The sequence below is a fragment of the Thamnophis sirtalis genome, unplaced genomic scaffold (assembly GCF_051295495.1).
Source record: "Thamnophis sirtalis isolate CommonGarterSnake01/CBP01778 unplaced genomic scaffold, rThaSir2_p1.2 scaffold_2, whole genome shotgun sequence".
Lineage (NCBI taxonomy): Eukaryota > Metazoa > Chordata > Lepidosauria > Squamata > Natricidae > Thamnophis > Thamnophis sirtalis.
The window spans coordinates 104,418,816-104,442,867 of record NW_028261382.1 but is presented as its reverse complement, the minus strand read 5'-3'; the positions used below and the strand labels follow the sequence as shown (position 1 = coordinate 104,442,867).

Here is a 24,052-nt window from a genome sequence, read left to right as displayed (position 1 = left end):
ACATGCCATTTCTGTTGGCCACACACATATGACATATCTTATGGAGCATCCTTTTTTTTCAGCTTGAAGTGGTGAAGGCCACCTTCTGAGCAGAATCTGGGGCGCTGCACCGCCAACCACGTCTAGCAACGTCAAAGAAGAGGGATTCAACAGAAGGCAAGACGAGAAGCAACCGATGGAAACAAATCAAGGAGAGAAGCAACCTGGAATTAAGGAGAAACTTCCTAGCAGTGAGAACAATTAACCGGTGGAACAGCTTGCCTCCAGAAATCGTGGGTGCTCCATCACTGGAGGCTTTTAAGAAGAGTCTAGATATGTGATGGCAAACCTGTGACATGCGTAGCCCTCTCTGTCGGCACATCAGCTGTCACTCCAGCCAGTTCCCCCATGGATGTGTGCATGCCTCCCCAGCCAGCTGATTTTTGGGTCTCTCTCATATGCAGGGGGGGGCGCATGTGGGCGATGTGCATGCATGCACAGCGGGTCACATGCGCATGCTCAGGGTGGAGCGCGGGGGTGCGGTTTCCCCCCCGAAAGCCATCACTTTGCTACACAAATAATTCCCTCACCACTGCCAAACTATTCACTAAGGCTGCATTGCTATTACTACTAGTCCTCCCGGAGAAGGGCGGCATACAAATAATAAAATTCTATTCTAATTCTAATTCTATTAGTCTTCTCATTGTTCCTATCACCCATCTCCTCCCACTTATGACTGCAGGACTGTAACTTTGTTGCTTGTATCCTTATGATTGATATTGGTATTGATTGTTTCCTGATTGCTTATTTGTACCCTATGACTATCATTAAGTGTTGTATCTTATGATTCTTGACTAATGTATCTTGTCTTTTTATGTATACAGAGAGCATCTGCACCAAAGACAAATTCCTTGTGTGTCCAATCACACTTGGCAAACAAAGAATTCTACTCTACTCCATTCTCTATTCTATTCTATTCTCTATTGTATTCTATTCTCTATTCCATTCTATTCTACTCCATTTCATTCTCTATTCTATTCTACTCCATTCCATTCGCTATTTTATTCTATTCTATTCCATTCAATTCTCTATTCTATTCTACTCTACTCCATTCCATTCTCTATTCTATTCTACTCCATTCCATTCTTTATTCTATTCTATTCCATTCTCTATTCTATTCTACTCCATTCCATTTTCTATTCTATTCCATTCTCTATTGTATTCTATTCTATTCCATTCCATTCTCTACTCCATTCCTTTCCCTATTCTATTCTATTCCATTCCATTCCATTCTCTACTCCATTCCTTTCCCTATTCTATTCTATTCCATTCTCTATTCTATTCTATTCTACTCTACTCTAATCTATTCTAAAAATGGGGAAGACAGTTGTGAGTTTCCCAGACCTAAGGAAAAAAAATTCCTCCACAAATTCATTTTGACGATATGAAAAAAAGATCCTGAATTCAAACTTCTAAAAGAAAAAAAAAAAACCCCACACCTCGATCTTAAAACGTTTTACTTTTACGTGCGTTTATTCGGGATAATTGTTGAAACGCTTAAGCTGCCAAGTCAGCCTGGCACCGATTTATTATAAATGAACTTGTGAAATGGAAAATTTTCCGCAGATAAATGAAGCACTTAAGATTATTTTAAAAAATCTTTACAGGGAGGGGGGGGGGGAAAAAGACCAGTGGAATATTTTCCACGAATATTGTAGAGAACTGAGATAAACAGGCCAGTCGGCACTGAAGAGCTCTACGCAATGACATTTCATTTTAATGTATGCCGATTAGGGTACATTTCAAAGTGACAATAAGGTTATTCTAAGTCTAAGGCAGTCAAAACCAGTGAGCCAGGACATTTGGTCGGATCCAAGAATGACACACCAGTAATCTCCAGTTTCAAAGCTGTTCTTGTACGGGAGCCAGCTGATCACATGGCCTGGACCACCCAATGCCTTAAAATAAAACGTTAAGCACATCAAAGAAACGTTGTTGAGACTCTGGAACGAGTGCAGAGAAGAGCAACAAGGATGATTAGGGTGCTGGAGGCTAAAACATAATGAAACGTGAAGTCCTTCTAATGAAAAGCTTACGAAAAACAGATGCAGGATTGGGGTTTGGCTAATCCGGGTGTCTGCAACCTGTGGCTCCGGAGCCGCATGTGGCTCTTTGCGCCCTCTGCTGTGGCTCTCGGTCAGGTGATTCCACTACTGGCTGGCCCTGCCCCTCACCCTCCCCTCCTAGTCACTCCTTGCCTGGCCTGAGAAGGTAAGGGCAACGGCGGGGGATAGAGAAAGGGCTGGGGCGGATTCTCCGGCCTTTGGTGGTGGTGGGCGTGCCTCGGTCACTTGGGGAGACACGCAACCTGCTCTCTGCGCCGAGACACTGGCCCAACCCAGCCACGACTGATACCGGCTTTGCTAACACCAGGGTGGGAATGGGATCTGGGAGGAGGGGACGATGGAAAGGGGGAAAGATGGAGATAAGAAAGAGATGTCAAAAGGTTTTTGTGGTCCCGGGTGTTTTTTAACAACCAGTTCTCTGCCCTAATGACTGGCTGAGTAGGCGTGGCAGGTGTGTGTGTCATGTGACTGGGTGGGAGGGAGTGATGTTGAGTTGGCCACGCCCACTCAGGTTTTGTGACTCCCGGTGTTTTCTCTTCTGTGGGAAATGGGTCCAAATGTCTCTTTTGAGTGTTTAAGGTTGCGGACCCCTGGGCTAGTCTAAAGAAAAGAAGAATTAGGGGTGACAGGATAGCAGCATTCCAGTATTTGAGGGGCTGCCACAACGAAGAAGAGGTCAAATTATTCTCCAAAGCACCCGAGGCCTCTTGGGGAAAAAAAAAGCATCTTTGGGTTATTTTGATCTCCTGAACCCAGGCCATTATCTAGCCCAGTGGTCTCCAACCTTGGCAACTTTAAGACTTGTGGACTTCAACTCCCAGAGTTCCTCAGCCAGCAAAGCAAAGCTGGCTGAGGAACTCTGGGAGTTGAAGTCCACAGGTCTTAAATTTGCCAAGGTTATACTATCATATATGGTGGACTTGTAAAAAGGTTAAAGCATTTTGGATAAAAATATGGTGGATTATGCAAAATGTTCTTTTAAAAAAGGGCAAAGTTTACCCCTCAGTTATTCTTGTTAGGTATAATTACTGATTGTACAGTTATAGAGATTAACCTGATTTTTGCATTTAATAACGGCAGCAAGACTGTTGGTGGCGCAATACTGGAAGAAGGAAGATTTGCCTACTATTCAAGAATGGACATTAAAAGTAACAAACCTAGCAGAGATGGCTAAAATATCAGCATATCACAAGGACCACTCAGATGAGAGATATAAACTGGAGTGGAGAAGATGGATTGACTATATTCAAAATAAATTTGGGACTAAGAAATTCCAGATAGTTTATGACTGAAGAAACAAGGAATGATATAATCGGTTTAGACTTAGCCTAGCTAAGAGGAGTTAAAGCTCACATGAAAGATGATACCAACTTTTTTTTAAAGTTTATTTTAGAACATCTTTGTTAAAGATTTATACCCTGTATTGGTTCTGGGAAGTCGGGGGGGGGGGGGGGGGGAGGTTCGTGACCCGTCAAAAGCGCGGATGACGAAACCGCGCTCGACGAAAGCACGCATGTGACGTCATCACAGCGCGACGAAAAAAATTAAAAATTGAAATAAAATTAACATTAAAGCAAGCCGATTCACATAAAGGTAAGGGTTAGGGTTAGGTTTAGAGCGTTAGCGTTAGGTTAAGGGTTAGCGTTAGGTTTAGCGTTACGTTAACGGTTAGGTTTAGGGTTAGATTTAGGGTTAGGTTTGGGGGGGGTTAGGGTAAGGTTTTAGCTTTATTTTTACATTTTTCGATCACAGCGTGATGTTTTTGTCGCACTGTGATGACGTCAAATGCGCGCTTTCGTCGAGCGCGATTTTGTCCTCCGCGATTTTGTGGTGGAACCGGGGAGGTTGAGGGGGGGGGGTAGGATTTGGATGGGGAGGGTAGGGGGGAGGAGGTAAACATTTGTAAAAGTTTTTTTCCCCTAAAATTTTCAATTTTTTAAAAAAAGTTGCCAAAGTTGGAGACCACTGACATAGCCAACTTGTGTCTCTACAAACCAAAATCTCTTTCGTCAACTTCACTGGCGCTGCCGTTCCTTTCATCGGAAGGTTTCACCTTTCTTCTGCCGCGGACCAAAAAGATAGGACGAGAAGACCCCCCTGGAGGTCTTTTCACACCAACTAGCATTCCCAACCCTGGGATGGTATGTTGCAGCTGCTCCTAACAGTATTACATGTCCTTGATTTTAAGGTTAGCAAGAAGGGGATAACTGGTGGAGAGCCGTGGATCCGAAAAGTCTTGGATGCTACGCTGTCACATTCTTAACCTTTGCAAAACCTGCAAATCCAGACGGCGTACAGTTTTTCAGTGCCGTTGAAGCTCCGGGCGGTCACTAAACGGTTTTAAGTCGAGCTCTACCTGTAAACTAACATCCCCTTCAGGTGTTTAAAACAAAATAGCAATAGCAATAGCAGTTAGACTTATATACCGCTTCATAGGGCTTTCAGCCCTCTCTAAGCGGTTTACAGAGTCAGCATATTGCCCCCAACAACAATCCGGGTCCTCATTTCACCCACCTCGGAAGGATGGAAGGCTGAGTCAACCCTGAGCCGGTGAGATTTGAACAGCTGAACTGCAGAACTGCAGTCAGCTGAAGTAGCCTGCAGTGCTGCATTTAACCACTGCGCCACCTCGGCGCAGACGAGCGAGAACACACGGACACAGATTTCATAAGGATTGCAACGCGGTCGCGAGGGAAGAAAACCCACCTCTCTCCCCTTAAAACCAGAATTATTTCTGGATTATCTTATTATATGCTATGTGGGCGGAGAGGTGGAGAGCCACAGAGTTAAGCAGGCCTCATATATAGATTTGTGGGTTGTAAAAAGTGTAAAATAAGACTCACTTCCCTTCCTATGGTTTCCAGCACAAAAATAAACCACACTAGCCAGAAATAACCCCCCCCTTTTTTTTTTACTATTTACAGATTGCCAAATACAGATTTCCCAATACCTTCATCGAGACGCGATTCAAGCATACGCTTTAAATAAAAGTTTCTTTTTTGCTGAGGGAAAGAAAATCTCTCTCATTTCCTCATATTTACCCTTACAGGAATTCGCCTTAAGAATATTTATAGGCGGAGTCCTCGACTTACGACCAGTAATGGAGCAGAACATTCCTGTTGCTAAGCAAGACAGTTGTTCGGGGGGGGGGTTTGCTCCGTTTTACGACCTTTCTTGCCCCCGTTGTTCAGGGAATCCCTCCAGTTGTTAAATGAGTCATAGGGTCGTTAAGTGAAGCTGGCTTCCCCCCATTGGACTTCGCTTGTGCCACAAAAGGGGATCACGTGAAACCATCATGAGTCTCAGTTGCACAAAGTTTTAACTTTGATCACATGACCACAGGGATGCTGCAAACAGTCGTAAGTGTGAAGAAAAGTCGTAAGTCACTTTCTTAAAGTGATATTGTAGAGCCGAGGTGGCGCAGTGGTTAAATGCAGCATTGCAGGCTACTTCAGCTGACTGCAGTTCTGCAGTTCGGCTGTTCAAATCTCACTGGCTCAGGGTTGACTCAGCCTTCCATCCTTCCGAGGTGGGTAAAATGAGGACCCGGATTGTTGTTGGGGGCAATATGCTGACTCTGTAAACCGCTTAGAGAGGGCTGAAAGCCCTATGAAGCGGTATATAAGTCTAACTGCTACTGCTAACAAAGAGCCAGAAAGAGAATTAGTGGGCTGGAGGCTAAATTGTACGATAAGCTACATCTAGTTTAGGATTGAGGGGAGCATGATAATGATTTTCCAATATTTGAGGATTTGTCAACACTTAATTCTCCAAAGCACCTGAGTGCAGGACAAGAAGGAATGGGTGGAAGGTGTATTAAAGAGAAATTCAACCTAGAAATAAGCAGACATTTCCTGCCAGTGAGAACAATCAATAAAATTATCTTGCTTCCTGGAGTTAGGAGGGAGGGGGGGGGGTCTCCATCACTGGAAGTTTTCAAACATCACCTGGATGGTACGGATAATCCTTGAGTTATGACCACAATCGACACCAAAATGTATGTTGCTAAGCGAAGCATTGGCCAAGTGAGTTTTTGCCCCATTTGACAGCTTTCCTGACCACCGTCGTTAAGTGAATCATTGTAGGTTTTTTAAAAAAGTTAGGGACACGGTTCTTAAGTGGAACTGGATTCCCTGTTGACTTGGCTTGTCAGAAGCTCGCAAATGGAGATTGCGTCACTTCTGGGAGACTGCAACCGTCATAAATAGGAACCACTTGCCAAGAGTCTGAATTTTGATTCGCGTGACCGTGGGGGAAGACCGAAATGGTGGTCAAGTGTGAAAAACAGTCGTAAGTCACATTTTTTCAGCATCGATTGCAATTTTGAACGGTCACTGTTGTAAGTCGAGGACTACCTGAATAAAGTCTCCTGCCTTGAGCAAGGGGTCAAACCAGAAGACCTCTGAGAGCCCTTCCAACCCTATCACAGGTAGTCCTCGACTTACAACAGTGACCGTTCAAAATTGCAACGATACTGAAAAAAATGTGACTTACGACCATTTTTCACACTTAACAACCATTTCAGCCTTCCCCGTGATCGAAATTCAAACGCTTGGCCACTGACTCGTACTTAGGCCGGTTGCAAAGTTCTGGGGGAATCATGTGACCCCCTTTTGTGACCTTCTGAGAAGTCAAGCCAAGGGATTCACTTAACGACCGGGTTACTAACTTACCCATTGCAGCGACGCCCCGATTTCCACCGAAACTCACCGAACCAACCCAACAACAGAAACGTCAGGCTCAACCCTGGTCGTATGTCGAGGACTTGCCCGTATTCCACATCCGAGGCAAGCCGCAGGAAGGCAGTGTGAGCCCATCTGTTCCCCCCCCCCAACACTTCCCAGCGGTCGGAAGGGCGCGGAAAAGAAACAGGATGCGGAGAACGAAAGGTTGCAGGGAAGAGATGGGGAAGGCCCAGCCGGATTGACATCTGCAGAAATGCACTTGGCTTTGGAAAAGAGGAGGAGGAGGAGAAATGGGTGGGCGGAAGCCACCCGGTGTCACGGGTGCACGCCTTTTTCCCTGAATGAACAAAAGCCACAGAGGGACCGGGAGAGTTTGCAACCATCTGTTGCTCCTCCGGAAATTGGCCGAATTTGCAGACGGATAACAGATCCCCCCCCCCCCGTGGAAGAAAGCTTCTGCATTTGGGAGGCAGGAGGAAGTGGCTATAAAAAGAAAGATGGACGTGTCTCTCAAAAATGTCCTCTTCCGGTCCGTGTCTCACCCCCCCCCCCACCGGCCTGCTCTTCCCTTTCCTCTCCGTCGCACTCGCGCTTCCGCTCGGATGGACGGGCACTCTGCACATGCTTAAAGCATCGTCGCTGTTCCCTCTGGAAAGACGAGCAAGGAGAAGCAAAAGGAATGGAAAATCTTTTTCATCTTACACCGGCCACCTTCCCGCCTTGATTGCAAATGCAGAAGCAAGTTTAAGTTTAATAAATTTATATGCCGCCCGATCCCGAAGGACTCCGGGCGGCTTACATAAAAGGCAATTTAAAAAGTACTAAAAGATTTAAAAAGTAAAAAGACAAAGCAGGTTAAAACACAACACACACTCAACCGTGGTTCCACCACAAATCCGCGGTAGACTAAAGCACGCTCGACGAAAGCGCGTACGTGACGTCATCACAGCGCGACGAAAACGGCACGCTGTGAGCGGTAAATTTAAAATTAACACGAAAACCTTACCCTAACCCCCCCAAACCTAACCCTAAACCTAACCCTAAGCCTAACCCTTAACCTAACCCTAACCCTAACCCTTAACCTAACGCTAACCCTTAACCTAACCCTAAACCTAACCCTAACGCTTAACGTAACCCTAAACCTAACCCTTAACCTAACCCTAACCCTTACCTTTATGTGAATCGGCTTGCTTTAATTTTATTTTAATTTAATTTATTTTTAATTTTATTTGTCGCGCTGATGATATCACGTACGCGCTTTCGTCGGGCGCGCTTTAGTGGACCGCGGTTTTGATGGGTCACGCTCAACCGTAGTGGGGCTGGACTTCATTCAAGAGGTCAACAGCTCCAGGCCTGCCAGAAAAGCCAGGTCTTAATAGACTTTTTGAAGGCCGCGAGAGTGGGGAGGGTCCGGATCTCAGGGGGTAGATCGTTCCATAGGGCCGGAGCAGCTACAGAGAAGGCCCTCCCCCGAGGAGCCGCCAAACGACATTGTCTAGTTGACGGCACCCGGAGAAGGCCCACCCTGTGAGATCTTATTGGGCGCTGGGAGGTATGTGGCAGAAGATGGTCCCGTAGATATCCAGGCCCTAAGCCATGTAGGGCTTTAAAGGTGATAACCAGCACCTTGAAGCGCATTCGGAGACCAATCGGGAGCCAGTGCAGCTCGCAGAGGATGGGTGTTAACATGCAACCTGGAATTCAGGAAGAAACTTCCCGACGGTGAGGACAATTAACCCGTGGAACGGCTTGCCACTAGAAATCATGGATGCTCCATCCCTGGAGGTTTTTAAGAAGAGACTGGACATAGAGACTAATTTGATTCTGAATTTAACAACGGCAGCAAGGCTGTTGGTGGCGCAGTACTGGATGAAGGAAGAATTGCCTACTATTCAAGAATGGACGTTAAAAGTAACAAACTTAGCGGAGATGGCCAAAATATCAGCATACCTCAAGGACCGTTCAGATGAGAAATACAAGTTGGAATGGAGAAGATGGACTGATTATATTCAACATAAATATGGGACTAAGAAATATCAGTTAGCTTATGAATGAATGAACAAGGAATGTTATAATTTATCTAAAGTTAGCTTTACAAAAGGGGAGTTAAAGTATAAGTGAAGGGACGATGCTAAAGTTAGTTTATTTTAGGGTATGATTGCTAAATGTTTATACCCTGTATTTGCTCTGGGAGGTTGGGGGGGGAGAGGGTAGGAGGGGATGTGAGACTGGGGGGGGGGGGGGAGAGAGGGAAGACTCCAGACTCTCCGGGAGAATCTCTGGAGGGGGAAGCGTGAGCTAATGGTATCTGGGGGCTTTTTTTAAAATCACTTCACTGTTTCATCTTCTTTCTTCACTCCTCCTTCCTTCATGCTTTTAATTCTCTCCTGGTTTCCACGGAGGTTTTGCTAACGGTGGGAAACAGAAACGCACTCCAAAGCCAGCCTAATATTTTTTGGTGAAATAGAAATAAAATGTTCAAAAGCTGAACATCCCAAGAGAAGACTTCCTATCGGGCCCTTCTTAAAGACTTCAAGCAATGACGATATGCAGGAAGTCCAGAACTCACAATGAAGTGGTGTCTTTTATAGTGACTGCATCACATTTGCCAAGATCTGCTTTGGTATGTCAGCTATTTTTTTTTTAAAGTAAAGAATCATCCTTTTTTGCTTCGTTTTCCCAAGGTGGAACCTGGTGTGTGACACACACATTCTATATACCAACATCTAAGAACCTGTTTCAAACTACAGTTGCAGGAACTGGGTATGTCTAGTTTAATGAAAAGAAGGACCAGGGGAGACATGATAGCAGTCTTCCAATATCTCAGGGTTTGCCACAAAGAAGTGGGAGTCAAGCTATTCTCCAAAGCATCAGAAGGCAGGACAAGAAGCAATGGGTGGAAACTAATCAAGGAGAGAAGCAACTTAGAACTAAGGAGAAATTTCCTGATAGTTAGAACAATTCATCAGTGGAACGACCTGCCTCCAGAAGTTGTGAATGCTCCAACACTGGAAGTCTTTAAGAAGAGGTTGCATGAAGTGGCTTAGGGTATAAATAAAGGAGAATATTTGTAGCTTAGGGTTAAAATGAGGGATCCTTGGTGCTCTCTTAAGCTTTCTTTCTTTCTTACAGATGTTTCATTACCCCTAACTAGATAACATCATCATGCTAGGTAATGAAATGTCTCCAAGGATACAAGCCAGCTTTGAGAGCACAGAGGACCCATTATGGTACAGGGTACAGATTAACAAGAGTTGGAAGGGACCTTGTAGGTCATCTAATCCACACACCCCCCCCCGCCCAAAGCAGGAAACCCTACACCATTTCTGACAGATGGAAGTCCAGTCTCTTCTTGAAAGCTTCCAGTCTCCTGCTTGAGTGGGAGGGGGTTGGATTAGAAGACCTCCAAAGTCCCCTTCCAATTCTGTTATTCTGCTAGGGCAATTTGGACCCAAAGGTTCAATCCAATAGGCACAACAGAATCCTTCCAATTAATTCATCTTGCAAGAATTCAGATCCATCCGACCAGACGCACTCCCAATTTCTGTCTGGAATTCAGGAATGCAAAGTCTTCCCCTCGCCCCCAAAACCTCATTTCCCCAACCGCTTGGCTTCCCTGGATAAAGACCACGGCCAAATCTTCTCCACAGCCCACCCCGGTTGCCAAGGGCCGGGGACAGCTGCGTCACAGGCGAGGGTATCCCCCGCTCAACCGTCCCGTCCCAGCCTCCTTAAGCAACAGCTGGAAGCCTTCAAACTTCCCTTCTCCTGTTCCTGAAAATCCTATTGGAACTCCAAGGAGTTGGGGGGAGAGAGCAGACGGATGACGGGAATGCAAGGCTCAGCCCAGAAGAACGCAAAATAAGATATTTAGGGGGGCTTCTAAAGAAACTTTCTCCCTCAAGAAAAGAAGCTTTGCAGACTCACCTGGTTTGACTTCCGAAGGCGAAGAGGGGGGAGAAACGACGGTGCAGCAAGACTAACCCTGCCTGCCTCCAATTAGAAATCTCAAATGCCAGAAAGAGAGAGAGAGAGAAGAAGAGGAGAGAGAGAAAAGAGAGAGACCAACTCCAGGGGGAATTGTAATTTCATTATTTAAACTGGCAGCTCTGCAAGGCATTGGACTTCTCCAGCCCGGGTGGCAGGAAGCCAAGGCCTAAAGCAAGCAACAAGCAGTGTGTGTAGTGGAAGGAGGGGAGAGGGAGGGTGGTGGGTGGCGGCAGCAGCTGGAAAGCAGGGAAACTGGCCGGTACGTTTCCCATTGAACTGTTGCACGGAGAGGAGCTCTAAGATCGCAATCAACCAGAAGAGGAGAAAGGAGGCTGATAGGAACTACAGAACAGTCACTAGCCTACATGCCTCAGAGAGATCCATGTTGGCTTGCCTAGATCCGTGATGGCAAATCTATGGCACGCGTGCCAAAGGTGGAATGCAGAGCCCTCCCTTTCTGTAGGTACGCGTGCCGCCAGCTGGGCTTCATGGGCACCGGACTGCTGGAAAACAGCCAAAAAAACCAGCCAAAAGAACCAGTCTGTTTTTCGGGCTGTTTTTCCAGGCCCTTTTCAAACCATTTTTGGGACCGTTTTCAGCTGTTTTTGGTCTGAAAAACAGCCAAACATACAGCCTAAAATGCCAGCTGGGCTTCATGGGCACCGGAGTGCTGGGAAATGGCAAAAAAACCAGCCAAAAGAACCAGTCCATTTTTCCGGCTGTTTTCCAGGCCATTTTCAAGCCATTTTTGGGGCCGTTTTCAGCTGTTTTTTGGTCTGAAAAACAGCCAAACATACAGCCTAAAATGCCCCCGAAAATGGTCAAAAAAGGGCCTGAAAATGCCCCCCCCAAGGCAAAAAAACCCCTAAGCATGTGCATGCCAGCCAGCTGGTCGTCAGATTTCCGGCACACGCATGAATGTTCCAGTTTGGGCACTCGGTGCTGAAAAGGTTCGCCATCACTGGCCTAGATTGAGAGGTTTGGGGTCCTTGGTGCCTTCTAACCTTGGTGGTGTTCTTGTAGACCTTTTATGACCCAACTAGGGAACATCATCAGTGTTGGGTGTTGGGACACCTGCAAGAAAACTGCTCACAATCAACCAGGAGGTCTCCGATAGGAACCACATCACCCGTCACTAGCAAGTTGCTAGAGGGATATCCACGTTGGTTTGTCTAGACCAGTGTTTCTCAACCTTGGCAACTTGAAGATGTCTGGACTTCAAGTCCCAGAATTCCCCAGCCAGCATTCGCTGGCTGGGGAATTCTGGGACTTGAAGTCCAGACATCTTCAAGTTGCCAAGGTTGAGAAGCACTGGTCTAGACCGAGAGGTGTGGAGTTCTTCGTGCCCTCTAAGCTTGGGGGTGTTCCCTCCTTGTCCCCAGTCCTTGTTTTTCAAGCAAGCTCCCTCAGGCCAATGCAAGAAATGAAATCCAATGTAGAGAAAAGCAAAGTCTTAGGCAAGAAAAACAAAACCACAAATATAGACTGGGTGAAACCAGGTTTAATAGCAGTGACTGTGAGAGGGAATCTTGGGAGTTTTAGTGGACAGCCAATTAAATATGAGCCAAGAAGGGTGCAGCGGCAGCTAAAAAAGCCAATGCAATCCTAAACTGCATTAACAGAGGGATAAAATCAAGATCAAGTGATGTACTAATACCACTCTATAAAGCCTTAGTAAGACCATAACTAGAGCACTACATCCAGTTTTGGTCACCACACTATAAAAAGGATGTTGAAACTCTAGAAAAAGTGCAGAGAAGAGCAACAAAGAGGATTAGGGGGCTGGAGACAAAAAGATATGATGGATGGTTGCAGGAAGCGGACATGGCTAGTCTAGTGAAGAGAAGGACCAGGGGAGACATGATAGCAGTCTTCCAATATTTGAGGGGCTGCCCCAGAGAGGAGGAAGGGAGTCAAGCTATTCTCCAAAGCACCCAAAGGCCAGACAAGGAAGAATGGGTGGAAACTGACCAAGGAGAGATTCAACCTGGAAATAAAGAGGAATTTTCTAACAGTGAGAACAATCAACCTATGGAACAGAAGTTGCCTCCAGAAGTTGTGGGAGCTTCATCCCTGGAGGTTTTCAAGAAGAGACTGGACTGCCATCTGTCAGAACTGGTGTAAGGTCTCCTGCTTGAGCAGGGGGTCGGACTAGATGGCCATACCAGGTCCCTTCCAGCTCCGTTAATCTGTTCAAATCTTGGCCACCTCAATTACCAGCTTCAACACTGGCTAACCTGCAGGAGCCAATCTTCCTCTGCAGGTGCGTCACACACCTTCATGAGCCGAGGTGGCGCAGTGGTTAGAATGCAGTACTGCAGGCCACTTCAGCTGACTGCTATCTGCAGTTCGGCGGTTCAAATCTCACCGGCTCAAGATTGACTCAGCCTTCCATCCTTCCGAGGTGGGTGAAATGAGGACCCGGATTGTTGGGGGCGATATGCTGACTCTGTAAACCGCTTAGAGAGGGCTGAAAGCCCTATGAAGCGGTATATAAGTCGAACTGCTATTGCTATTGCTATTTTAAAAGCAAGGCCGATGTGACCAGCCTCAAAGGTTGCAGTGGCACCAAAGAATAAATTATGAACAACTGCTCTCTAAGCACGGTGCTTTTTCCTAAACTACTAAAACTTGTCAGAAGGCCACAAAAAGGAATCACACGATCCTGGAACACTGCGACCGTCACAACTCCATGCCAGTCGTCTGAATTTTGATCACATGACCCCAGGGATGCTACGGCAGTGACTTTTTAAGTGCTTCTGTGACTTTGGTCACTAAGCGTGACCTTTAAGCATGATTTTTTTCAGGGCTGTTATACGTTTGGTCACTAAAATGAATGGTCGTTAAGTCAAGGAGTACCTGGGTGTTAACTAAATCCACTTATAACAGTTCGCTGAATGACCATTATTCAAAGTTACAACGGCACTGGAAAAAGTGACTTACGGGCAGGTTTCACACTTATGACCGCTGCAGCATCTCCATGGTCACCTGATTTATATACGGATGCTCAACGACTGACTCACCTTTATGACGGTTGCAGTGTCCCGCGGTCAAGATTCCCGGACAAGCAAAGTTAAGGGGGAAACCGGATTTACTTAACAAGCGTGTGACTGGTTTAACCTCCGCAGCGATTCCCTTAACAAAAGCGGCAAGGAAAATCGTAAAACGAGGCAAAACTCACTTAACGAAAAACAGGGCAAAGCTTATTTAACCAATGTCTCCGTTAGCGACATAAATGTTGGGCTCAATTGTGGTCGTATGTCGAGGACTACCTGTTCTGACCGAGGCTTCCCAAGAGCATGAAGCAAATTCCTGATCCCGACAAAAACCCCTTTTATTAACTGACTGTGAATCCTGCTCATTCACATCCAGCAAAGTCTTTCAAGGGAGGATTTACAGTCACAGACCTTATCTGGCTTGGAGAGCTGCCAGGATGATATCTGCAAAACTCAGCAAGGAGTCTCGGAGAGTCACGAACCAATTAAGTGAACAAATTGTCTCCTGCAAACTCCACTCCCCTTTTGCTCCCCTTTTATTTCCTCTGGGAGGGGTCATTCACCGTCCACCTGTGGCCTTACTCCCAAGTCGACCCCTGTTCTTTAGCTGTTTCCTTCGTCTGGCAACTCTGCGCATGCGCCCACTGGGAAAAGGCTCCAGTTGTTCTTCTGCTTCTCTGATGTCTGATTCCGAAGGCAGCGGATAACTGTCAGACGGGCCTGTCCCCCTCTCTGCCTCCGACACAGAGCCCTCATCAGAGCCTTCCCCAGACTCCAGGACTGGCCCAGGTTCAGTGGTGGGTTTCAAAATTTTTTGGCACCTACTCTGTGGGTGTGGCCTCCTTTGTGGGAGTGGCTTGCCGGCCATGTGACCTGGTGGGAGTGGCTTGCCGGCCATGTGTCCTCTCTCTCTCTCTCCTTCCTTTTGTCTCTCTGTTCCTTTTTTCTTTCATCTCTCTCTCACTCTTTTTCTTTCTTTTTTCTTTCATTCTTTATTTCTTCCTTTATTTCTCTTTCTGTGTGTGTGTGTGTGTGTGTGTGTGTGTCAGTGGTGGGTTTCAAAAATTTTTGGAACCTCTTCGGTAGGTGTGGCCTGCTTTCCGGGTCCACTGGTAAGATTTGACGAACCGGTTCTACCGAATAGGTGCGAACTGGTAGGAACCCCCCCTCTGCCCAGGTTCCTCCCAAATCTTCTCACTGTCCGAATATCTACCAGCTCTGCTGGCCGCTGGAAAGACCACAACGCTACCTGTACTTGGCTTCCAGATTAGAAAGCTGCAACGGAGGAAGTTGATGAAGAAAAATAATAATGTTGTGTCTTGCAAAAGACATTTCTGATTACTCAGAGGCACAAGGGTTTCTTAATTGCTGGGTATCTCCAACCTTAATCATACTACAGGTTCACAGTCTCCAGCTTCAAACCTCAAAACCAACACAACAATTCAGCATGGCGTGCCTGAAGACTTTAAAATAGTCCTGCCTCTTGTCTGCTGACAATTTCCCAAAGCTTCAACAGGTCCAGAGAAGTTAATTACTTCTTCGTTATGCAACTCGGTTATCAAAGTGGGATCTTTGTTCTCGGTCTGAAGAAGCAAAGCTAGCAGGGAACATATAATTTTTATTTTATTTACTAGCTGATAGCCCGGCACTGCCCAGGTTTTTATTCATCCCAATCCTCCTTCCATGAATATCGCCGCAATTTCCAATGTTGGATTTCCCCCCCATGTGAAGCCGTTACCATGGCAACTCCACTGCACTGCACAGTAGAAGCCATTTTAAGGCAGTATGGTAGAAGCCGTTTTAAGGCACAACAGGCTCTTAACAGAACACCGACACCCTCGAGGGTGTTACGAGTGTCTTACCTCCACAGTAAAGGCAGAGAATGTTCCTACTGATCCTTCAAGTTCCCGTTTCCCCACCAAAACAACAACTCTGTGAGGTGGATTGGGCTGAGAGTGAGGAACGGGCCCAAAGCCACCCATCTCACACCGACTGCTGATTTGGCTAGAGTCCCCAACTGCTTTCATGCTTTAAGGCTGACAGCTTGAAGATAGCTGGACTTCAACTCCCAGAATGCCTTGGACACCCATTCTGGCTGGGGGAATTCTGGGAGAAGTAGTACCCAAGTCTCAAAAGCTGCCAAGGTTGGACATCCCTGGTTTAAACGGCGGCTCCAAGGAGTTGAAATGCTGAAACTCAACATTAAGAAAACTAAGATGATGGCATCCGGCCCTCTCAAGTCCTGGCAAATAGATGGGGAAGAAATGGAGGAAGTGACAGATTTTATTTTCCTGGGCTCTAAGATCACCGCAGATGGGGGGACTTGCAGCCAAGAAATTAAAACACACTTGCTCCTGGAGAGGAAAGCTATGGCAAATCTAGACAGCATCCTAAAAAGCAGAGACATCACCCTGCCAACAAAAGTGCCTATAGTCAAGGATGTGGTTTTCCCAGTTGCAATGGATGGCTGTGAAGGTTGGACCATAAGGAAGGCTGAGAATGGAGGCCTTTGAACTCTGGTGCTGGAGAAGACTCCTGCATTGAGTCCCTTGGACTACAAGGCCATCCAACCGGTCAGTCCTAGAGGAGATCCACCCTGACTGCTCTTTAGAAGGCCAGATCCTGAAGAGGAAACTCAAAGACTTTGGCCACCTAATGAGAAGGAAGAAGGACTCCCTGGAGAAGAGCCTCATGCTGGGAAGGATAGAGGGCAAAAGAAGAAGGACTGCAAGGCCATCCAACCGGTCAGTCCTAGAGGAGATCCACCCTGGCTGCTCTTTAGAAGGCCAGATCCTGAAGAGGAAACTCAAAGACTTTGGCCACCTAATGAGAAGGAAGAAGGACTCCCTGGAGAAGAGCCTCATGCTGGGAACAATGGAGGACAACAGAAGAAGAAGGGGACGGCAGAGAAGGAGGTGGCTGGATGGAGTCACAGAAGGAGTAGGTTTGAACTTAAATGGACTCCAGAGGATGGTAGAGGACAGGAAGGCCTGGAGGAACATTGTCCATGGGGTCATAATGGGTCGGACAAAGACTTCGCAACTAACAACAACAACCCAAGAGTTTTGTGACAATTCCACCTGCCAGATTGCTAAATTCAAGCCGTTTACGTACGTTGATAGATGTTAAAATCCCTTTTTAAAATGTTTGTCCTTTGTGGCAACTCAGGGACGGAGGAGAACCAATCCCGTTGCCTCTCACACACACACACCACAGAGGTTTTACACAACCCTCCTCAACCTGATGCCCTACAGATTAAGCTAGGAGCACGCTATTTCCGTGGCGGCCTGCCAACACACATCAAGCGCGTGCCAAGTTAGAGAAGAGTGGCGAAAACTGGAAAAGTGAGAGAAAAGCAAGTGACCCCTGGGGGGCTCAGTTGCTTCAGGAGGTGGCCTGGTTGGTTGCCCGCTGGCTTTTAGGTGTCACTCTACACGCAGTCCTCGACTTACGACAAGTGAGCCCAAAATTTCCGTTGCTAAGTGGGAAACATCAGTTAAGTGAATTTTGCTCCATTTTAACTTTCTTGCCGCTGTTAAGTGATTGATTGATTGATTGATTATATTTGTATGCCGCCCTTTTCCCCCGAAGGGGACTCAGGGCGGCTCGCAATTCAAATCAGGGAAGGGGGTACAGACAAAAAATAAAACAAAACATAATAATGCATAATTTAAAAACACACAACAGTCATACCATTCGAGACGGGGGCAACAGCTCTTTAGCCCCAGGCCTGTCGGAACAGCCAGGTTTTAAGGGCTTTGCGGAAGGCCTGGAGGGTGGTGAGGGTTCGAATCTCCACGGGGAGTTCGTTCCAGAGGGTCGGAGCAGCCACAGAGAAGGCTCTACTCCGGGTAGTCGCCAGTCGACACTGGCCGGCGGATGGAATTCGGAGGAGGCCTAATCTGTGGGATCTAATCGGTCTAGTGGGGGTGATTGGCAGTGAATCAGAGAATAGAAAAAAAATACAATAACAGAGTTGGAAGGGACCTTGTAGGTCATCTAGTCCAACCCCCTTGCTCAAGCAGGAGACCCTTCACCGCTTCTGGCAGATGCTTTGATTTCTGACACATGTTATCGGTCTTCCAATATTTGAGGAGCTGCCACAAAGGAAAAAAAAAGGGTCAACCTATTCTCCAAAGCACCAGGACAAGAAGTGATGGAGGGAAACTAATCAAGGAGAGGAGCAACCTGGAACTAAGGAGAAAGTTCCTGACAGTGAGAACAATTCATCAGTGGAACAGAAGTTGCCTTCAGAAGCTGAGGGTGGCTCCTTCACTGGAGGCATTGAAGAAGAGATTGGATTTGTCTGCAATGGTGTAGGATCTCCTGCTGGAGCAGGGGGTTGGACTAGAAGACCTCTGAAGTCCTTTCCGAGTCTGTTTTTCTGTATTGTCTTAGGTAAACCGTGACTGAACTGACGTCTGAAATGCAAATTCTTCCGGTAAATTCTGTCCATTACAACATCGTTACCTACGTCATACGTATAATTCTAGAGATATGCTCCGAAGAGAAAACCTGGGATGATGGCCAACAGGCCCGGTGTACTATTGTCAACAGGCTGCTAATTCCACAAGCTTACACAAAGCCAGAAAATGCCTTGACGTAATGGTGTACACACACCCACCCACCGATGATTTATGTGCACCCAGATGGGACACGGATGAGTAGACAAAAAGGAAACCTGCTCATTCTCTCTAGTCCTGTGCGAGTTCAAGCCAAAAGCTTTCATCCAGGAGCACAAACGCCTTTATCCAACGGACCGGAAAGAGAAATGCCAAAGCCAAAGGAGAGCAGATGATTCCCAACTTTGGAGAAGTTACTGTACTGATTGTACTTAGATGTTTCCAGCTTGGGTATTGATATTTGTAAGGGGGATAATTCCCCCACCCCCTGCAAACATTTCATTACTCAACTAGGTAACCTCATCAATGCTAGAAGGGCATGGGGATTGCGGGGTGGAGGAGGTGGCATGTGGGGCCTTTGATGCTCTTTCGAGATCAGTTGTTTTCCTGCAGACGTTTCATTACCCAACTAGGTAACATCATCCATGTCAGAAGGCCATGGGGCTTCCAGGGTAGAAGAGAAAGACTATGGAGTCCTTGGTGCTCTCTCTGAGCTTGGTGGTTTTATTGTAGACATTCCATGACCAAACTAGAGAACATCATCAGGGCTAGAAAGGCGTGGAGTTTGCTTTTCTTAAACACTAGTAGAGGTGACTCTTGATCTTCCTGAGAAGTTACTCACGGGACAGGTAGGTCTTCATTTTGCAACGATTGATTTAATGGCCTTCGCAGTTACAACGGCGTAGAAAACAGTAACGATTTATGACGATTCTGCACGCTTTTGACCGCTGAAGCATCCCCATAGTCGCGTGATTTACGACAACTGACTCATATTTATGACGGTTGCAGAATCCCGGGGTCACGCGATCCTCCGTTGCGACCTCCTGATGAGCAAAGTCCACGGGGGAGCCAACTTCACTTAACAACCGGGTTACTCAGGCAACAGCCGCACCGATTCAGTTAGCAACCATAAAAATGGGGCCCTTAACAACTCTCTCGCTTAGCAACAGGAATTCTGTGCTCCATTGTGGCCGTAGGTCGAGGACTATCTGTGCTATTGGGCGTTTTCGTACAGAGGTTCGCAACGCCGTAACATCTGGATCACTGACTTGACGGAAAGCCAGCGAAAATAAAAGTTCCGAGAATGAGAAAATTGCAAGCCTACAACGGCGGAAGGGAGAGAGGACTTGGAAGGCGTGAAGGGAGCGGGAGAGTTCGTGTGGGAGTCACGGGGGAAAACCCGGGTACTTTTTACACTCCAGGGCAAGGCCACGCCCAGCACGGGCATGAGAAGGAAGGCGGCACCTGCAGCTGGCACCAGCTGCAAGGCGGAGGCTTGCACAATTTCGACTGCACAGACCTAGCAAAGATCTCCATCCCTTTGGCAAACCAGGTCATATAAGTTCACTCCACAGCTCTCCGTGTGATCCTCCAGTTTTTACTCCAGGTGTGCAGTGATCTGATTCCAAGGGGTGTCCTTCCGTCCTTCTTTTTCTTTCTTTCTTCCCTCCCTTCTTTATCTCTGCTTCTTTCTCTTCCTTCCCTTTCCTTCTCCCTTCCTTCCTGAAAGCCTGCTTTCCTCCGTCCCCTCCTTTCTTCCTTCCCTCCCTATTCCTTATCTTTATCTTCCTTTCCTTTACCTACCTACCTACCTACCTACCTACCTACCTACCTACCTACCTACCTACCTACCAACCAACCAACCAACCAACCAACCAACCAACCAACCAACCAACCAACCAACCAACCATCTAGCTAGCTGGGGAGGGCAGAAATGAGCAAAAAATGGGCCGTTTTTTTGCCCCCAGCACTCTGCAAGGCCCCCCCCCCAAGTTATTCATGCCTTTTATTTGAAAAAAACAAACAACGGGCCCGTTTTCGCAAAAAATGGGCTGTTTTGGGGAGGTTTGCAGAGAGCAAAAACTCCCCCCCCCCTTTCGGAAAGCTTTTTAATTAGAGTGATTGATGACGGGTCGGGGGAGGGAGCTGGAATCGGTTCGAAACAGCACAGTAGATTTGTGGGACCTCTTCTACAGAAGAGCTTAGAACTGGCAGGAACCCACCTCTGCTATCTACTCTCCCTCTCTCCCTCCCTACTGTATTTCTCTTTCTCTCTCTCTCTATCCCTCTACCTACCTGCCTACCTACTTACTCTCTTTCTCTCTCTCCCTGCCTACTGTATTTCTCTCTCTCTCTTTCCCTCTATTTACCTACCTATCTATGCTCTCTCTCCCTACCTACCTACTGTATTTCTCTCTCTCTCCATCCCTCTACCTACCTACCTACCTACCTTTTTAAAAAAAAAATGCCTCTTCAAAACCTTGGTGCGTCTTATACTCCAGTGCGTCTTATACTCCGAAAAATACAGTATCTATCTATCTATCATCTATCTATCTATCTATCTATCTATCTATCTATCTATCTATCTATCTATCTATCTATCTAATCTATCTATCTATCTATCAATCATCTTCTACCTACCTATCTACCTACCCACAGTGTTTCCCCAAAAACAAGACAGGGTCTTATTTTCTTTTGACCCCTGAAATAAGTGTTTGGCATTATTTTCGGGGAGGTCTTATTATTTTTGAATTGCAGGAGGCAGTGAGCGTGGTCATCTCATGGCTGCTGTTGTGTTGCAATATTTTCAGGGAGGGCTTATTTTCAGGAAAACAAGGTATCTATATCTATCTCTCTATCTACCTACCCACCCACCCACCCACTTACCCACCCACTTACCTACCTACCTATCATCTACCTATCATTCATCCATCCATCCATCCCTGTCCGTCCGTCCACCCACCCACCCACCTACCTATCGAACACCAAACCTACTGAAGCCTCAAGTAGCTGTGTCCTTGTGTCATTACCCTAAGACAGTGGCCTCCATCTTTTGGGTATTGGGGACTGATACCATGGAGAGTTATTTTTACACGGGCTGGGAAGAATGGGGGTTTTGCACTTGCGTGGACCATTGCTAGCCAGGCCACTGACCGGTGACAGGCTGCGGTCTAGGGGTTGGGGACCACTGACCTAAGAAAAATGTGGAGTCTGTTAAGCAGAGACGAAACCTTGATGTTCTCCAAAAGTTGGGACAACAAGAGCTTTAAGTCATGTCGGGCAACGTGAAATAACGACATGGAGCAACATTTGAAGCTGTCCTACAGGATCTCGGTTGGAATCTAAAGGCGACGCACGGACAGACTTTAATATAAACAACAACAAGAACGTGTCTTCATTGCACACCTTCACAAAGGTGTGGTACAGATCAACAGAAAAACAGAACTGTTGCAAAATCCTGCTTGGCCAAATAAAGTTCATGGCTCAATTGGCCCCCGAGTAAAAACCAATAATTCAGAATCAAAACAAATCAAAGGCAACCCTACGTGTATTTAAAGGAACGCCTTAGGAAGGTGTAGAGTTTGCAAACAGCCATAATTAATATAAATACAAATAGTATCTTGAGAGCTATCCACCCCCATGAAAGCAAAATAACGTAATTAAAGCCTGGAGTAACTCATTAGCAAAATACAGGTAGTCCTCGGCGTAGGACCAAAACGGAGACCCAAATCTATTTCGTTAAGCAAGACAATTAAGTGAGCCACACCCCATTTGTACGACCTTTCCCACCCACCGTTGGAAAGCGAATCGCTGCATTTCTTAAAGTTAGTCCCAGGGTTGTTAAGGGAATCTGGCTTCCGCATGGACGTTGCTCGTCGGAAGGTCGCAAAAGGGGATCACGATAGATAGATATAGACCCGGGGACAATGCAACCGTCATAAATGTGAGTCAGTTGCCAGGGGTCTTGAATTTTGATCACGTGAGCATGGGGATGCTGCAATGGTCGTATGTGTGAAGAATGGCCGTAAGTCACTTTTTCCCCCAATGCTGTCGTAACTTTGAACGAGCACTAAACAAACCGTTGTAAGTCGAGGACTACCTGTAAGAGGTAAAAGACTAGAAAAAATACAATCCAGATGAGAAAGCTTCACTTCACCAGATTCACTTAACGGCCGGGTTCCTAATTTAACAAGTGCAGTGATTCACTTAGCAACGGTGGTAAGAAATGGGGCAGAATTCACTGAACCAGGGTCTTGCTTAGCAACACCAAGTTTGGGCTCCCTTGAGGTCCATGACGGGGAACCTATGGCACGCGTGCCACAAGGAGCTATATCTGAGGGCACCTGAGGCGTTGCCCTATGCCCCCTCCAGCGTGCATGCCCACGCTGGCCAGCTGATTTTCGGCCTTCCGGAAGGCGTGGGGGGGCTGTTTTCGCCCTCCCCAGACTCCAGGAAAACCTCCTGAAGCCCGTGATTGGCGAAAAACGGCGTGACCCGACAAATGCGCACACGACAAAACCGCGGCGAGAAAACCACGATGTCATAAACGCGTCCACAACGCACCGACAAAACTGCGCCCACAAAAGCGAATGAAGCGAACTAATTGTCTCCTGCAAACTCCACTCCCCTGTTGCTCCTCTTTTATTCCCTCTGGGAGGGGCCATTCATCGTCCACCTGTGGCCTCACTCCCAAGTCCACCCCTGTTCTTTAGCTGTTCCTTTTGTCTGGCAACTCTGCGCATGCGCACACTGGGAACAGGCTCCAGCTGTTCCTCTGCCTCACTGATGTCTGACTCTGAAGGCAGCTGATAACTGGCATACGGCTCTGTTCCCCCTCTCTGACTCCGACACAGAGCCCTCCTCCGAGCCTTCCCCAGACTCCAGGACTGGCCCGTGTTCCTTCCCAACCTCCCCACTGTCCGAATCTGCCGCCAGGTGGGAGCACACCTGTGGTAGGCCACAGCAAACCCCCCGTTTGCTACAATCCACCCCATCATCCTTCAGCGCTGTGTGACTTACCAAAATTAGAACAGATTTCCAGAACAGTGCCCGATATAGCCCAACGCTGCGCCAAATAATTTCATCTCCGTTCTTGGATTTCCATCCTTGGCACTTCTTCCCAAGTAACAATGCACCAGGCCACACCTGGAAAGGAAAAGAGACGGATTGAAATCCTACAACGGAACCTTAAAACGGCTCGGTCCTCCAACTTACAACCATTCGTTTTAGTGACTGTTTGGGATTAACGGCGGCCCCTGAGAAAAAGTGACTTATGACTGTTTTTCCACTATATGTGGGAAGGCTCCATTATGATCGTACTTCAAGGGCGGAAGACAAAACTTCTGGATCCAAAGACCGACCCAGATTGGATCCTGGAACATAAATGGAGTTGGAGTTTATTCAATTTGTAGGCCGCCCTATTCCCCGAAGGGACTCAGGGCGGCTGAACGAAAGCCAAGGGAGGGGAAATTACAAAAAGTAAGACAAAAACAATCAGACGATACGAACAATTTAAAAGCACAACAGACACAGCAAATTCGAGTAGGGGGGGCGAACTCAACCCCAGGCTTGCTGAGACAGCCAGGTCTTCACGGCCGTCCGGAAGGCCCGAAGGGTGGAGAGGGTCCGAATCTCCACGGGGAGCTCGTCCCAAAGGGCCGGGGCAGCCACAGAGAAGGCCCTCCTCCGAGTAGTCGCCAGCCGACATTGGCCGGCAGATGGAATACAGAGGAGGCCTAATCTGTGGGATCGAATGGGTCTGTGGGAGGTAATCGGCAGAAGGCGGTCTCTCAAGTACCCAGGTCCAATACCATGTAGGGCTTTATAAGTAATAACTAGCACCCTGAAGCGTATCCGGAGACCAATAGGTAGCC

The 24,052-nt window shown here is 47.1% G+C and overlaps 1 protein-coding gene across 1 annotated transcript in view; it reads right to left on the bottom strand.

Annotated features, from left to right (window-relative positions):
- Positions 1-23,326, bottom strand: part of PTP4A3 (protein tyrosine phosphatase 4A3) — a 63,381-nt gene extending 40,055 nt beyond the window's left edge. Inside the window, exon 1 of the mRNA XM_087706635.1 lies at positions 23,199-23,326. The gene's annotated coding sequence lies outside the window, so the exon portion shown is untranslated. The remainder of the gene's footprint in view (positions 1-23,198) is intronic.
- Positions 23,327-24,052: the final 726 nt, after the last annotated feature.